General features: G+C 32.0%; 1 protein-coding gene across 3 annotated transcripts in view; it reads left to right on the top strand.

Moving 5' to 3' along the window:
* Positions 1–14,026: 14,026 nt before the first annotated feature.
* Positions 14,027–15,186, top strand: part of LOC113510927 (TWiK family of potassium channels protein 9-like) — a 403,012-nt gene continuing 401,852 nt past the window's right edge. For all 3 annotated transcript variants that reach the window (XM_052895843.1, XM_052895842.1, XM_052895844.1), the window contains exon 1: positions 14,027–14,321. The gene's annotated coding sequence lies outside the window, so the exon portion shown is untranslated. The remainder of the gene's footprint in view (positions 14,322–15,186) is intronic.

The raw sequence follows: 15,186 nt of genomic DNA on the forward strand, positions 1-15,186 counted from the left end.
TTAAAATGAAATGTTAACTTGGTTGCTTAGCGAATGAGGTACCAAAGTACTCCTCATTTCTGAGATAGTAAAGTTTTGTTAGTTTTCAAAAGCATTTAAGGGTAATCTATGGGGCTAATGACTTTGATAAGTGCCGGGTTTCGAGGGATGTGGGAATAATATTTGTCTCTTAGCTTAAATTTGTCTTTTATCAAAATAAAACGTATCTATTTATTGTTAATATCTTTATAATCAAAGCTGAATATAAATTTGGGATTTTTGATAAAAGAAACACCATCATCAAAATCAGTTTACCAAATTAGAATTTCCAAATGAGACTACAATATAAAGTTTTTCAAAAAGGTTATTTTAAGGTTTCTTCAGGGTCGGCAACCCGCACGTGACACATGTAGTGTTGCAGGCGTCCATAAGCTACAGTGACCGATTACTATCAGATGGGCTGTACGCTTGTTTGTAATTTTGGTGGTATAAAAAAATCTGTTTCGAGTTATCTTTTTCTGAATTTGGTTAAAAATTAATCTAGTCGTTTAGTTTACCACTGTTATTTTTGCAATGTATGTTTTAAAAATTATGTTTCGACATGATTGAAAAAAATATGCATTTAAAGTACATTATTATAAAATACGTATGTATTAAGAAAAAATATTAATTATTATCTATCGTCCAGCAAAATGGTACAATTAGCTTATTAGCAACCGATATTTAAGTTGTTGTGTGTTAAAGGATTTTGCAATATTTAATTAATATAAATATTTTTTTTTTAAAAGGTACTGTAATACTACTCACACAATGTATTCGATTTAAATTTTATCTGGAGGTGCAAGCTATTCGAGTATGGATTAATTCTACTAATTAGAATTTATAGTGCTACTAAAACGTAATGGAATTAAAATAACGTAATTTTTCTGGCAACACAAAATAGTTGCTAGATATTAAGCAATTTTTTTTTAACAGACATGCATTTTGATATGTAGCCCCGTTATCTAGAAAGATTTAATAGTGTGTATAGTGCTAGGCATTTTTGGGCTGGCTTACAATTTTGGGGAAGATTTTAATATTATTTTAATATAAAATTACACGTTTCTCATTTGTGACTTTTTATTGTGATTTAGAAAGGCAAACAAGCTGAAGGAATATTTGATCGAAAATAATAACTGTTAAAACAGTAACAGCATCACTCACATCACATAATATACTGAACTCATGATAATAATATTTCGTTGTCAATTATAAAGAAGCATCGCAACTCTATGTCCACTTTCCTTGTCATTTTAAAACAGTTATTTAGATGCAGATCACTAGCGGAATTTTGCAAACCTCGGATTCGACTGTAAAATTATTTTAATTGGATTATATCTGCAAAATCAAATCAAGCAATTGCGTTAAGATAATTAGAGGTATTCCGGTAGAAACCAGAGGGAGACTTTGTACAAAAGTCCTTTGCTTGGGTACCTCTGTCTCATTCGTGTTTCTACCATGAAGCAGTTGTGTTTGCATGACTGTGTTTCGGTTTAAAGGGCGGGATATGGCAGTGAATTTACAGGGTACAGAGGCATAACACCTTAGCCCTTAAGAATGGTAATGCATGGGGGAGGTGGAGTAGCATGGGCGAAAGAATGTACTCTGTTATGCCCATGCTACGGTTCATAACTATACGTGACGGTTACCACTTTCCATCAAGTGGGTCGTCAGCTTGTTCGCCATTCTAAGTTACGTAAAAAAAATTTTAATTTGTAAAATGACTTGGGACAGTAGGTACATGTTATATCTCTTTCGATTTTAACATATAAGTGGCTTGGTGGCTAACGGAGTGCACTCCAGATCTCTAGAGATTCCCTAGCTAGGCATGAAGTACCGCCCCAATCTTTACGATTAATTGAGTGGGCCGAAACGAAAACCTACGTAAATTGGCTATCGACCTCACGGCTACATATTGTTACGTTTACCCTATCGAGGTCAGACCTTTTGACTTTCGAGTACGTTCGGCATCCAGAGTTATTTGATTAGGGTAGATGTGTGTATGCCACAAGGTTTTTCATTTTCTTTAAAAATAAAAAAAAAAGTACATATATACTCATGACTGTAATTTCTTATGGAGTACTCAGAGGTCTTTGGTGAGAAATAACCGTAGTGCAGAACCTCAATCACGAAGGAGAGCCTCATCGACGATCCACTATCATTGTAAAAACCACGACCAACCACCAAGTGTACGACTGAAGAGAGAGAGAGAGAACGCACCCAGAGATTATCTACATATACACAAATATACTAGTAAAAGTTGATAATATTCATTGCATTTGTACTCGTATTGTATTTTGTTTGTTACATTATAGAAATAACAATTAAGACGATTGCTCTGCCACGGACATTATATTATTATATGTATGTAGTGTTACTTGGGAAAATTTTAACAAAACCACATATATTTAAATCTATTTAGGTATTTAGAAGTTATAGTGGAATAAAGAAACTCACATATATACACATATCATCATTATCATTTCAGCTATTATCCGTGTACTGCTGAATACACTTTTCACGCTTTTCCATAGACTGCCATAAGAAATGGTCCTGAGCCACTTGCATCCAATGACATACATACATACGAAACTAAAAAAGATTACACTCTTTTTTTTGGGCTGACATGTAAAAGGGAGTACATATCACATCTATAAGGATAAATGTCGCCTTACTCCGTCTCAGTAGACTGTAGTATACTTATGCTTTATACTTACCTAAATATGAATATTTTCTGTGCAATGACCGGGCGAATGTTTTTCGATGTTGAATTGTAATTTTGTTTGTAATAATAAGCTATAGACATTGTCTACAGTCATAGCCAGTGAAATACCTACTTTGTAACAGTAAAACAAGAAAACTGACGTGAAAATACTCAGCTGGCTTTCTTTATTAGGGACTTAGCAAAAGTTTCGTTGTTACAACTTGTTTTTTTGGGAACAGAAGATGAAGCGAAAGGAAATAATTAGGCAGGTCTTAAAGTTTGGCAAAAAGTTACAAAACTATAAGTAGATACAATTAATTTTGCGTTTTTTTTTTAAGGTTTATTAGTATAATTTGCCTTTATTATAAAGGAAAATTAGTTTTTTTTTAAATGAATAATAATGGAATGATAACTCCATCTGCGCTATCAATATATACTGGTAGAGCACTAGTAATGGGTGTAATGACAAAAGAAGATCAGTTGGCCCATCATAATGAATTCATCAAAAATGAATTATGGTTGATGTTGGTTTCTAAGGGGATCGCATGGAGGCCGATTTAAGAGAGTATTTATAGTTCGAAATGGGGCCGTTAGGCCCTATTTATCTATGGTCGAGTCAATTATGCGTTTATTTACATTTCATTGATTTCTATTGAAACAGATTATATATACATATATATTGCGGTATGGTTCCGGCATAGAATGGGCCACACGTTTTTCCATAGGTGCCGTAAGAGGCGACTAAGGGAGCTTATAGTGGAGGGCTGGGCAGCAGCGTTCCTCTTAAAACATTAAAGTCTAAATGTGATTGTTAATTCTCCTGCCAAGCATAGCATCTACTGGCAAAACCTCTCAAGGGGAGGCCTTCTGCAGCGGACAGTTTTTTTAATCTTTTTTATTTAGAGGCTTTTATCCTATAAGGATATGTCAGCATCATCATACCCTAATTTTAAAAAATACCTCATATACTTAAAATATTAATACATAAATAAATAATACATAATATCTTAGTAGTCTATTTTGATAAAGGGAATTATTGATACAAAAATATAGTAATTAAAGATTTTGTCCATTCCGGAATGTAGTTCTGCGAGTATATTTCAAAATAAACCAATCTCCTGTCTATTAAGACTATATTTTTATATAGTGGACAGTTAACGACTGATTTGATAAATGTTGATGATACAAGTATGTATGCATTATATGTAGTTGGCATGAAATTAGATAATTTCAATGCATAAATTACCATTAAAAATAAAGTTCAAAGCTAAGAATTAATGAATATATGAAGCTAAATCTACATTATTTCACATATTTGCAACAGTGAAATGAGATTACATATTGTTGCGGTCAAGTGAAGTGGAAATTCTCAGCATTGTTTAATGCACGGGGTCGTAGTTTTCATACTATAATAGCTCTTCACCTCTACATACAGTACTCTGTAAGCAATTCTAGTAATGGACTTTTAGGAATTTTGAGCATTTTCATATTATTATAACCAACGGAGAAGAAAGGTTATTTAGTGGCGACCTCATACAAGCAAAAGTAATGTAGGTTTGTTTTCCCACTGATAAATGAAACGACGACTTTAGGTAAATAAAAGCAAAGAACAGGAATTCTCACAATTTATTACCTCTTTATTATTTTGTTCTATTCGAAAAAGTAAAATATCTGATGCTTTTTTTTATACAACTTAGAATGGCAAACAAGCTGACGGCCCACTTGATGGAAAGTGGTAACCGTCGCCTATAGACATGAGCAGTACCATGGACATAACAGAGTATACTGTTTCGCCCATGATACCCCCCATGCGTTGCCATTTCTGAGGACTCAGGTGTTATTCCTCTGTACCCAGTAAATTGATGCCATATCCCACCCTTCAAACCGAAACACAGCCATGCAAACACAGCTGCATCACGGTTGAAATACGAATGGGACAGAGGTAGCCAAGCAACCGACTTTTGTACAAAGTCTCCCTCTGGTAGAACAAGAATATGTTTAATAATAACTCATTATTATTTCCAAGTCACTACATACTTTGATCTCAAGAGTACTCATACAATTTATTTTATAATTTATGCATAATTTATTTATTTACAAGAAATATGAGTACATTGGAGCCCGCACTAAACGAACCTGTAGATATCACACGGAAGTCCATAAATGATTATCAAGACAGTGTTTTACAAATATAGTTCAGTGAGCCATATTTACGGAAACAAATTATAATATAGTATAATTTTTAAATTTATAAAATTAATACGAAATTTGTGATAGTCATTTAATCTATTCACATTTTTGTTGTAAAATTAATTATTTTTTGAAAAATAGCAGCAGCTGTGTTTCTTGTCTGTTCTTTTCAGCTGAAATAACATTCCGAACTAAGCGATAGATTCATAAAAAAAAACTAATAAAAATGCTTCTAATTAACTTGATGTCAGTTATTTATTATTATATTATTAGGACATTCTATATTCTTTGTCGACATCCTTTAAATATCTTGTAGAGAGTCAACGGGTAGAAATGATTCTGGACCGTTCCTTATGGCAGTCTTTGGGAAGTTGGCAAAAGTAACATAATGAGCAAAAATAATAATCATGATTATTAATTGTTCTTGTTGATATTGTAACTACCTATAGTATAATATACATTAATAAATTCAAAGTATGAATATAAAAGTGAGAAATACTCTGCCTAATTTATTATCTTGTAAAAATATAATGTTCCTATGGGATAAGGCAATATAAAACCATACCCCGCGTTTCACGCGAACTATCTCGAAGGAGAACAAAAACTGTGTATTCTATGTAATAACAAAATTGTGGACAAAAAATAGAGAATCTTTTAAAAGTAGGTTTATACGTACATATTTTATATCAGAAAACGGTAGTCAAGTGTGAACTGATTTTTATCAAATCGGATGTTTTTCATGTTATAAAATTACAATCAAAATTTAACTGAAAAAATATGGATTCACTTGAGATAATCACCCTTTTAATTTTTTTTTTTTTTTTTTTTTTTTTACAACACGGGGCAAACGAGCATGCGGCTTACCTGATGGTAAGTGACTACCGCCGCCCAAAAAATAGAGAATATAGAAATACTGCTGCTGGAAGTTGATTCCAAAGAATGGTTGTGCGGAAGAAAGTGCCTTGAAAAACGCACGGTCAGATGATGTGAACTTTTAAAAGTAGGTTTATCGTATCATATTTTATATCAGAAAACGTAGTCAAGTGTGAACTGATTCGTATCAAATCGGATGTTTGTCATGTTATAAAATGACAATCAAAATTTAACTGAAAAAATATGGATTCACTTGAGATACCCTTTTAAGTCTCATAGATTATAACTATGGTGATCAGTTAATTGTATACTACTTGAGACCTATTAGAGAAAGCAATAATCTACGAAATTGACGTGTAGATAATATTAGGAAACCAGTTACGAGTATTAAAGTGGATTAATTTATATAGTATGTAAGGACAGAGGCAAATTATATTTTACGCGTACGTAGAGACTTTGCGTGAAATAAATAGAGAGATTGGGCCACTTTGATGGCTAGGTAGGTAGGTAAGACGGCTAGTTTTTTTTAAATAATTTAATTAATGTCTAATTTTACTGGCCATCTTATACTTTAGACCGAAATTTTATATTTGATGCCCCAGTCCTATGTCCATCCATCACCACTTCGTGGCAAAAAGTGAGACTGTTGTAGATACTTCGTTTTTTTTTTAAAACAAATTATTTAGTACTTATAGAGTATTTTATGAATTTAGAAGGAGGGAATCAGAAGAAAACAGAATTGTTGAATATTTTTGGAAGGAACCTCTGTATTTAAAATTATTTAGTGTACGAGACTTAAGTATCAAATTTATATATAATCCCATATTTATGCTAATTAACTTATCCAACCAATGCTATCGATGTCATTTAATTATTTTTTCCGAGAGCGAGTTTTATATTTTCATTAGTATCGCAATCCCGTGATTACATTTGTACCGACTTTTATAGTGAATAAACATAAATTACATACTTCGAACGTGTATTATCTAGATCGAAAATCCTACATACGAGTATAATATAGTAAATCTAGGACATTGTTTTGTGTGTCATATTTTGCCATTTTTTCAGTTATGAGCAGCACAAGTGCATTATGTCACAGGGGGAGTACTTTGAAGGGGATAAAATTGATTTACCTGAATAATTGTAAAATAAAATTTTTAAAAAATACCTCGTACATAGTAAATCTAGGACATTGTTTTGTGTGTCATATTTTGCCATTTTTTCAGTTATGAGCAGATATCTATTCATTTTTATAAACTTTTTTATAACTTTATTCGACTGGTTAAATTTGATTTATTTAGGATTATTTCTCAGAAAACGAAACGTGGGACGGCATTTGATGATCGTCTAGCAGTTTTACTGTTTCACATTTCAATAATAATGTTTGACAAAACATGTTTCAAATTCTTCTCAATAATCATTCAAACCCTGCAATAAATTTAAAAAAAATGACGATTTTAAAGTGCTTGTAGACAAGTCAATTTCAATAAAAATGATTTGAATTTGAATGGCTATTGGTATTAGATTCTGGAACGCTGGAAACAATTCTGTATTCATGAATATTATTATTTAGTTTAAGACATTAATATATAAGAAAGCATTAGCATAAAAAAAAAACAATATTTTTTTCTGTGATACGTAATCCAAGACCATGAAACTGCACTGAAACCCAGTAACTTATTAATTCAATTTATACTTTTGACAGTTTTATGTTGTTTTGTTTTTTTTTTGTATATCAATTGGTTCGGCTGTTTATTACATGCAATCTCTGTCCACTCTTGAATGTTACGCAATCAAGACTTTTCTGTTATCAACTTTATATTTCTCAGCAACATTACCGATCATTAAAAGTTGCAAGAGTATAATATTATATCTCTCGTGTCGTAGCGCGTGACCCAGTTACGCGATTTTTTAACTTTTTGTAAAAAAAGCTTACGTTTGTAACCAGTTTACTTGAAGCAAATGAAACTCGTCATTAGTGATTTTGGAGAGTCGAAATTATTGACATGCTAATAATAAAATTTTTGTATGCAGAATAGGTATATACCTCTATAGGTGAGGTAGTACAGTTTATTTTGGAATTAATACATGCCGTTGTTTATGTATTTATAGGCAATATTTTCTATATGGGTATTGTTTGTTATTATATATATTAAAAAAGAAGGTACATACTATTTTTTCCATCATTCATTAAAATATTAGTAAAAGGGTACTATTAACTGCTATACCAGGTACCTACCTAATATAAAGGTATATAATATATAAAGGCTAATATAGTGATTCTAAACTAAACCGGTAAGTGACGAGAGACCATTTGACGAAATTTCTGCCATGGATCATCAGCAGTTTGGACTTCAAACAGTTCACAAAACAGTATATTTATTTACATTTGGTAAGGAGATGTTTAAAATTTAAAAATTAACCTACTAGTTCATGTGATCTAGTCCAATATGAAAGGGCTCCGTTTATACATTTTGAAAAAATATGTATTTATTTTTATGAATCATAGTTATCGACTTATTTTTTTATGCAACTTAGAATGGCAAACCAGCTAAGGGCCCATCTGATGGAAAGTGGTAACCGTCGCCTATAGACATGAGTATACTGTTTCACCAATAATACTCTCTATGCGTTGTTTTATCTAATGTAATCTAAAATTGTTAAATCTAATGTAATTACAGTGTATAAAGATATATTTGAATATTACGGGGAAAATAGAACGATGTTTCTAACGAAAATAGTTTTGTGAATTTATCAAAAACATTCTAAAAACAAACTCAGTCACGGTGTTTAAACAATTATTATAGTAATAATTATTAGGTATCTTTTTCATGTAAGACATGATAAGGTCATTTTATCTCATATTCCAATAACACGTGTATATTCACACACTATTATTTTACATACACAAATTCAAATAACCTTTTTATTAATTTTATTTAAAGAAAATAAAAACCTTTTTCAGATTATTTTATGTTATGGAACCCTCATCGTGTAACTTCAACTTGCACTTAACCGATTTTTTTTACGGAACGAAATGTACTTTTAATCTTCATTTTTATTTGATGTTCCTTACAAGTGAATATAGCATAATAGCACGCTTGAAAAATATAACCTTTCCTCTGACTAACAGTTGGATAATCCTACTTATATAAATATCGGACGATAGAAGAGCCATTCAACGGTTCAACCCTTGTCTGTGCCGAGAAGCGTTAGCTTTAATTTGTTTTGAACATAAGCCTCTCTATTGATCCTTATTGCAATCCTTTGGAGTAATGGAGAGTTTTCGGGTTAGAAACGGGAGGGCTCTCGTCTTCTTACGTTGATATGGTAGTGAAAGAAAGCGATATTTTCAAGATATAAGCACACAGCATATCTGCCTTGAAGAGATACGGAATTAATATTTTTGTAAAGTATGTTATGAAACAGAAGTAGTAAAACAGGTATGTTGTAATCCTATTTAATATTAACCTAGAAGACAACGCAATATTAGAACCTGTTACTACTTAATGTCACCTTAAGTTAAGTTAATAAAGTAGGTCTACCTTACTTTATTTGCTTCACTTTAGGTAACAATGAGTTGGTTATAACATAGAAATGAGGTGGGGTGAGGTTTAATAATCTTTGTCTTAAACTATACACGAGTATAATAAATTTCAATATTTTAACTCCTAAGTTTGGTGTTATTTCAAGTAACCTATAATCTTTTTCTTTTTTAATATGTGAATTTAGTTCGTCGATAATTGAAGTTAGTACGTAGGTATCTTGTTTATGTGAAAGTTTGTAAAGATATTTGTTAACTCAGTCACGCACGAAAGTTGTTACACAGATGGACTATATCCCAGATTACAACTTGGGGTGCTTTTGTAAGGTGGGAACACCAATTTAAAATTAAGAAGTAAAGAAATGTGCCAGTAATGGGGGATACTCACTTCTCACTAATCCTAATAGGATTCATTTCGGATAATTCAGCAATGAAATTGTGACAGTCTGTTAAAATTGTGACAGTCTGTTAACATTATGTTACGAGCTCGAGGTGACTATTAACTCTTAGCGCCAGGGGAAGAGGGATTGTTAGTAATGTGAATTAGTAGCCCCAATGGTAGTAATATAGGGTATATTCAGTTAGTCAGTACGACCTTCTCGCGATCCCCCTGGAATGCGCAATTCCAAGTGAATTCATTATGATGGCGAACTTACTTGCCTTTTTATCCTCACCTATTATCCCTCACTGGAGCTCCATCAGTATATATCGTTAGCACAGGCGAGGTACCATTCCATTATCATGCATTAAAAACACTTAGCGGCCACAAGGAGTTAGCATACTTACTTAATATTATAAATATAAAAGTAAGTTTGTATATTTGTTTGTTACTTCTTAGCGTCTCAGTGGCTTATCTAATTGTTATATATATATAAAATTAGGAGACGGAGATGGAGATAGGTTACATTTTATTCCGGTTAATGAATATATCTCGGTTACGCGAACAAAGTCGCGGGTAACAGCTAGTTTAATATAAATATTTAATATTCCAAAAATAAAAGCAATTTTAAGATTATAAATTAACAACAACTACAAGAATTATACATGTACTTATTGCAACATCTACCGATAGTTAAGTATGTAAGAATTTTTTTATGGATGTGAGTTTTTTTATGGTTTGCGGTACAGTATTTATGGAATCCCGTCCTCGCTATTGGATACGGGTGACGGAATGCCTATACAAGAGGGTAATTTGTGGACGCAGTTTAGACCCAATATTTGAGGAGCATTAGGAAGGTAAATGAACGGCCGGATACTGCAACAAATGAGTATGTGGGCGGCCCCCGAACTGGCGACCTCTGCTGTCTAACGGTCCCCAATTCGAGAAATGGCAATCCCGCCAGCGTTATTGACATAAGTTGGTGGGGCACCAGTGAGAGATAATAGATGAAGATGAAAGCAGGTCTGCTAACTGACCTGTATCCATCATCGTGATGAATTCCACAAGAGTTAACTAGTATGGTTTAAAAGGGAACCGTGTGGAGGTAGACCTGATAAGGTATATAGCCAGCAATGGGGCTGTTATACTTTATTATTAACAATTCCTTTCCCTCCAGTATGTGAGTTACTTCCATGAGAAAAGTAAAAAGATATATTATAGAACGCCTATGAATTTTTAAGCTTCGCAGATTGATTTTTTCAATTGGGGTGAAAAAGTATCCCAGTGTGTACGCTGTTACGGGATTGAAATGTGGTCGCTAAGGGTTAAACTCGGTTGGGTATTTAAAGCATTTCATTGTAAAGTGGCTATTTGAATGTCCTATTCTGTCTATTTGTATATATATTTAATAATATTGAAAGCCACTGTGCTAATTATAATATAAACTATAATATATTGTATAGTTTATATTAACATTACCACAGTAGTTTTCAATATTATTAATCTTTTTCATTATGAATTCTAAAGTATGAAAGCTTAATACAATAGTGTCCAGGAATTTCAACGCAGGAGTGATATTACAGTGTAGTTTGTAATATCTATGGCATTGTTTATTCAGTTACCACTTTATTTTAGTTAAGCCGTAAGTTTGTTTGCAATTAAAAGTGACATAAAATATTAATAGTGGCAATTTAGAATGGCGAACAAGCTGACGGCCCACCTGGTAGAAAGTGGTAACCATCGCCTATAGACATGAGCAGTATCATGGACTTAACAGAGTACACTGTTTCGCCCATGATACTCCCCTTGCGTTGCCATTCCTGAGGACTCAGATGTTATTCCTCTGTACCCTGTAAATTCACGCCATGTCCCACCCTTTAAACCGAAACACAGCCATGTAAACACAACTGCTTCACGGTTGAAACACGAATGGGACAGAGGAATGTAAGTTGTAGGTTAAAGTTAGAAGCATAGAAAACGGGACGGTTATTAGTATACATACATATATATATATATATATATATATATATAAACTATAAACTAGTTTGTACGTCTCGTCTCGTTTTCTCTAAAGTCAAATATGTATACAATAATTAAAAAAAGTTAAAAAAATAGTTTATGCGTGAAAAGGTATAAGACAGACGGACAGAGGTATTTTCGTATTTATAATATTACCCCGGACCGGAATAAAAATAATCTTATAGTATATCCTATAGTTATATAGTAGCCTTCTTTATCCTATGTAGTACGTATATACCAAAATTCACAGTGATCGGTTAAGCCGTTAATGCGCTAAGAGGTAACAAACAAACTAACTTTCACATTTATAATATTAGTAAGGATTAGTATGAATTGTGACTTATCATTTTCCAACCTATATTCACCACGCACAGGCATATTACCTCACCAAATACATTGCCCTCTCTTGTAAGTCATAATTTCTCTTTTAATGTATTTATAAGGGATAGCTTCCCAGGCCGCAATCTGTTTCTCAAATTGGAATATTTTTTACTTTATCCCGGGCGTTTTAGACATACAAATGTATCTTTTTTGTTGTTCAACCGCATAATAAGCCTTCTGTCCCTCATATTAAGGCGATAAATATATTTCTAAATTATATATTTAGAGGAAAAGGCGGAATATAGGGCTGTATTTTTTCATGACCTACATTTAGGAATTTAGTTATTTGATTTTGATGTAAAATTATTTTAATAAATATATTATTTTCAAATTATTTCATATTTCTAGTAAGAAAAGTTCTAAAATGGATCTATTATTTTTATAAGTATAAATCTAGTCAAAAATTAACGTTTTGTTTACTTTGAATACTTTATGTAATATAAATACAACATATAATTATGTTATCCGTATTAATTAGTGTCTGACCGAAACAGGTTTTACAGCCGAAACCGAAACCGAACTTTCGGCCTTGGTCTCAGTTTCGGTCGAAACCGAAACCGAAACTTTACTGAAACATATTTAAGATTTCTCTTCTATACTGAAATCTAATGTATTTTTTATACAATTATTTACAAAAACACATAGTTAAACGGTTATAATAAACACTGATTAAAGTATGTAACAAATATGTCATATATGGTATATTTATATATAAAATCGTGTTAAAATTATGACTTACTCTTGGAAGTAAACTTAAATAAAAAAAAACAACTTTCAGTTAGACACAAAGTTTCGGCGCGGCCGAGTTTCGGCAAACTTTTGACCGAAGCCGAAACTAAGGCCGAAAGTAGAATTTCTGGCCGAAACTAGCCGAAACTGAAACTGAAAGTTCGGTCGGACACTAGTATTAATGTAAACTCCAGTAGTCGCCGATAATTTGTACTAATAATATTACCTATATTCTAAATTATACCTTAGAAGGACTATATATATATATATTTAGTTTCAAAGAAGAGGAGATTCACAATTCGACGTATTTTGTATGTGTACGTGTAACATAATATTTTCGAAAAATTTTAAACCGATTTTGTTAACTCTTCTTTTGCTTAATTTGAGATGGCGCTGCGTATGTTTAGTAGTTTTTATTTTTGTTTTTAAATGGTAGAGTTTAATTTATATCTGCATTAAATTAATTAAATATCCTGTAGGTCCCGGCATAGATTGGGCCACCCCTTCCTTTCCTGTAGGTGTCATAAGAAGCGACTAAGGCAGCTTATAGTCGAGGAATGGGCAGCAGAATCCCTCCTAAAACATCATCATAAACCAAACTGTGGTTGCCAACCTGCCTGCTAAGCGTGGCTACTTCTGACAAAACCCTTTTTATGGGGGAGGCTATGTACAGCTGATGCAACAAATGGAGTTTATTAAAATTTTAATCACTCTCTCCTTAGTATATTTCTCCGTTTATATATAGAAATTTCTGTAAGTAAAAGTCGTTGAATATAAATTTTAGTGAAGAAAAATTTATTCAAAGTACAAAATTTTAATTTATTTCAATAATAATCAATCCAATGATATATGAATAGGTACATTTGACATACTAGTAGGTATTATAGAATAACAGAACACAGGCGAGACGCTGTTCCAGGCACGTTTCAAACTATTACCGTAAATAGTCACAATTCCGTGCGTTTTTCTAACGTGTACGTGTTCCTCATATTTCAGCGTTGACACACTAATGCCTATCCGTACGGAATCTAGAATAACGTTGCGTCTTATATTTTAGTGTTTTAAGCTTTATATTCTATAAAAAAACCTGATTTATTACTGAAAATGCTATCTACGTATGAAAGAGACAGTTCAAGCAACCCTCTTTCGTCGACCGTAGCCGCGACCTACCCGATTTCAGTGAGGCAGTGCGAAGGGCAAGCTCTTACCGGGAGGTCGCCTCTTCTAGCGTCGATAAATTCCAATAATCCGTTGTTATCGTAACCGTAGTGTTTTGTGTGTGTAGTGATGTTGTATTATATGTGGTTGTGATTACTAAGATAATGTAAGACAATCCAGACTGGAGATTAATAAGTACTTGTAATTATATGAAATAGACTAAGGGTTTTCTCAAAATTAATATAAAGTTTTCTAATTAAAAAGTTAAGTGATAGACACTCGTGTAATATCTAGATAATAATTGTATTGTCTAACAACAGTTTAAGGTGAGTTATGCCTGTTTTAACCTTGCCTTTCCACAGTTCGCGACATCGTAGGGCGGCGATCGTGAAAGAAAAGGATTTGTTACCTATATTATGTAGCTGTTCTATTGAGATTTGATTTAATGTTTTTAATAATAATCCAATAAATCATTCTTATAGTTAATCACTTATATTAATACCTAGCGATCTGTCAGAGCTTAACACAGATAGATAGAAAGATATATTAGTATTTTATATTGGCTTTAATAAGAAATTTTTTTATGCTTTGGTGTACATTATTGTAATTTTTGTATGGAACTCCAATTATTTAGAAATAATATATAGTCTTTGATTTTTGCCGATAATGTAACTTGTATTATGAGTGAAAAAATATTTAAAATCGGTTAAGTAGTTTTTGACTTTATGTATTACAACCAAATAAACATACATACATCCATTTTATAAGTATAGATATTACAGATATTAATAAATAAAAAATATTTTTTGACTAAATAAAATATGTGGGTATAAATACTTATAACCTCTGTAATTGTAAATAATAAATAATGTAGTTAGCTTTCAATAGCGATTGATTTGATTCTGATTCAAATTAATAGGTATTTATTTTTTTATATTTACCAAAATTCCTTATTGTAATTTCAACTATATTAATAAATAATATGATAAACCTCTCTGCAATCACTTATTTGTTTCTCATTAAAATAACAGGTATTTATTTAGTAACCTACGAGTAAATACTACAATATATTATTGCCATCTTGCTTTTAAATAATTAAATTTATGCAATTAATTATTAATTTTGTTTGTGTTGATATTGTTAATCTTTATAATCTCTATCATTTTTTGGAAGGAACAATAAAGAGTTTTA

Source organism: Galleria mellonella, unplaced genomic scaffold, assembly GCF_026898425.1.
Source record: "Galleria mellonella isolate WM207_F2 unplaced genomic scaffold, CSIRO_AGI_GalMel_v1 utg312, whole genome shotgun sequence".
Taxonomy (NCBI): Eukaryota; Metazoa; Arthropoda; class Insecta; order Lepidoptera; family Pyralidae; genus Galleria; species Galleria mellonella.